Source organism: Giraffa tippelskirchi, chromosome 2 (genome assembly GCF_054371585.1).
Source record: "Giraffa tippelskirchi isolate mGirTip1 chromosome 2, T2T-mGirTip1v1.2.pri, whole genome shotgun sequence".
Classification (NCBI taxonomy): Eukaryota; Metazoa; Chordata; class Mammalia; order Artiodactyla; family Giraffidae; genus Giraffa; species Giraffa tippelskirchi.
Window position 1 is genome coordinate 152,738,024 of NC_137276.1, and position 2,924 is coordinate 152,740,947.

At 38.9% G+C, this 2,924-nt stretch overlaps 1 non-coding gene across 1 annotated transcript; it reads left to right on the top strand.

The window, feature by feature from the left end:
* The first annotated feature begins 2,543 nt into the window (after positions 1-2,543).
* On the top strand, positions 2,544-2,674 carry LOC145540038 (small nucleolar RNA SNORA31). Its single transcript, XR_014078164.1, has one exon. It is a non-coding gene; the product is annotated as a small nucleolar RNA SNORA31 (small nucleolar RNA).
* Positions 2,675-2,924: the final 250 nt, after the last annotated feature.

A 2,924-nucleotide genomic window follows, 5' to 3' on the forward strand; every position in this document is an offset into this window, starting at 1 on the left:
ACTCACCGTTTGCAGTGATTTTGGAGCCCAAGAAAAGACAATCTGTCACTGCTTCCTCTTTTTCCCCTTCTGTTTTTCATGTAGTGATGGGACTGGATGCCATGATCTTAGTTTTTCGAATGTTGAATTTTAAGCCAGCTTTTTCATTCTCCTCTTTCACCTTCATCTAGATGTTATTTAGCTCCTCTTTGCTTTCAGCCATTAGGGTGGCATCATCTGCATATCTGAGGTTGTTGATATTTCTCCCAACAATCTTGACTACAGCTTGTGATTCATCCAGTCTGGCATTTTCCACGATGTACTCTGCATATAAAGTAAGTAGAGGAGGAGATTAGTAAAAATAGTGAGGTTAGCAAAGTAGGACACAAAGAAACAAAATACAAAAGCGGTTTAGTGAAAAAACACAACACACAAGCTTTTATTTTTTATTTAAGAAAATTATTTATTTATTTACAGTTGTGCTGGTTCTTTGTTATTGTGCATGGGCTTTATCTAGTTGTGGCAAGCGGGGGCTATTATCTAGTTGTGGTATGTGGGCTTCTCATTGAGGTGGCATCTCTTGTTGTGGAACACAGGCTCAAGGGCACTCAGATTTCAGTAGCTGCAGCTCATGGGCTCCAGTAGTTGTGGCACACGGGCTTAGTTGCCTCAAGGCATGTGGAATCCAGATCAGGGTTTGAACCTGTGTCTCCTGCATTGGCAAGTGGATTCTTAACCACTGGACCACCAGGGAAGTCCACAACACACAAACTTTCAGCAAGATTCATCAAGAAAAAAAAAAAGTCATGAATAAGCAATATTAGAAACAAAAAATAGACATAACTAGAAATAAAGTAGAAATTTAAAACAATGTAGTAAGAGAATGATAGAGCAATTTCTAGTCAGTGAAATTAAAAACAGATAAAACAGATATTTTTCTAAAAATATGAATAATCAGATGACCCAAGAATATATAGAAATTTTGGATTAGCCATTAATAATTGTACAATGAATCAAACATCTCTCTCTTCAAAATACATGAGTTTTAACAGGAAGGTTTTATTGAACCTTCAAAGAACTACTTCATAGAATTGAACCAGGTAAGTTAATTTTTGAGGCTGGTATATTCTTGATACAGACCAAACAAGATTGGCTCAAGAAAAGACAATTATAAACCAATCTCACTGGTAGCCATCTTCTAAGATGGTCCCTAGCAATGGTCATCTCCTGATATGCACATCCTTATGTAGATTCCCACAGTGAATTGTGGCTTGTCTGTGTGTTCACTAGAGTGCTGCAGAAGTAACAGCGTACATCTGTGGAGGCTAATCCATAAATGCCACCAGAGCTTCTCTGCCTTATCCTATGGACAGCTCGCTCTAGAGGAAGCCAGTTGCCATGTTATAAACACACTCAAGCATCCCTGTAGAGAGAGCCACGTGATGAGGAACTGAGCCTTCTGCCAATAGGGAGCACTAGTTTGCCAGTCATATGAGTGGGTCACCTTAGATGTGTTTCCTCCAGTCATAGTTAAACCTTTGGATGGCTGTTCCATTGGCCACCTCATGAGAGACCCTAAGACAAAACCACCCAGCTACGTTCCTCACATATTCCTGACCCACAGAAACTAAGATAGAACAGAAGCTTATTGCTGTTTTTATTTACTTATTTATTTTTGGCTATGCTGGGTCTTTGTTGCTCTGTGGGCTTTTCTCTAGCTGGTGGAGAGTAGGGGCTACTCTCTAGTTTTGGTACAAGGGCTTCTCATTGGGGTGGCTTCTCTTGTTGCAGAGCACAAGCTCTAGGGTGTGGGCTTCAGTATGTGCAGCACATGGGCTCAGTAACTGCAGCTCCCAGGCTCTAGAGCACAGGCTCAGTAGTTGTGGCACACAGGCTTATTTGTTCCACGGCATGTGGAATCTTCCCGGATCAGGCATCAAACCTGTGTCTCTTGCATTGGCAGGTGAATTCTTTACCACTGAGCCACCAGGGAAGTCCTATTGTTTTAATCAATAAGTTTAGGGCAACTGTTATTATTGTAGTAGAGAACTGATACACACTTGAGCTTCTAGATGCAAAAGTTATAAACAAAAATACTAGCAAAATGAAATAAGTGGTGTATAATTAGGGTTTGCCCCAGAGTGCAAGAATGTTTAGCTTAGAAAAATTTATTAATGTGGTTCACCATATCAAAAGATCAAAGGAGAAAATTTATGTTCATTTAACAGATTCAGAGAAAACATTTGATGAAATTTTAAATTCATTCATGATAAACTTTACCAGTTTGGGGTTAGAAGGAAACTTTTTGAACATGACGAAGGTTATCCATCAATAATCCATTGCAAGCATACTCACATAGCCCAATTTCAGCAGCATTTCTTTTGAACTTAGAAGTAAGACAAGGGTCCCTGCTATCATGACTTATCTTCCCCACTGGAGAACCTTGCCAATGCAACAACACCAGGGAAAATAAGGGGTATGGGAATTGGAAAGGAAAAAATGCAGATGTTCTTCTTGCAGATTATATTTGCCTATATAGGTATTCAAAAGAATTTATACATAAAACGCATCTATCTGACAGGCCTGGAGCTCTTACTGTCTGCTAAGGTTTCCACTACAGATGCAAGAAAAGCATGTCCTTGTGTTTTCAGTCTGTCTGATTGTGGCAGCCCAGATTGAATGGAGGAATACAGGGAAAAAATTTTGCCACTCCCAAATAACCTTGTGAACAGTAAAAGCCTGATTTATTAAAAAACAAACAAACCAAACAAAAACAAAAAAGAATTTACAGATAAACTATTAAAGTATTTAATTCAATTCAGCTATATTTCAGGACACAAGGTCAACACAGGAAAAATTACTAGTCTTCCTACTCACTAATCATGACCAGTTAGGAAATGTAATAGGAAAAATAAAGATCTCATTCATAATGGCAAGATAGAGTG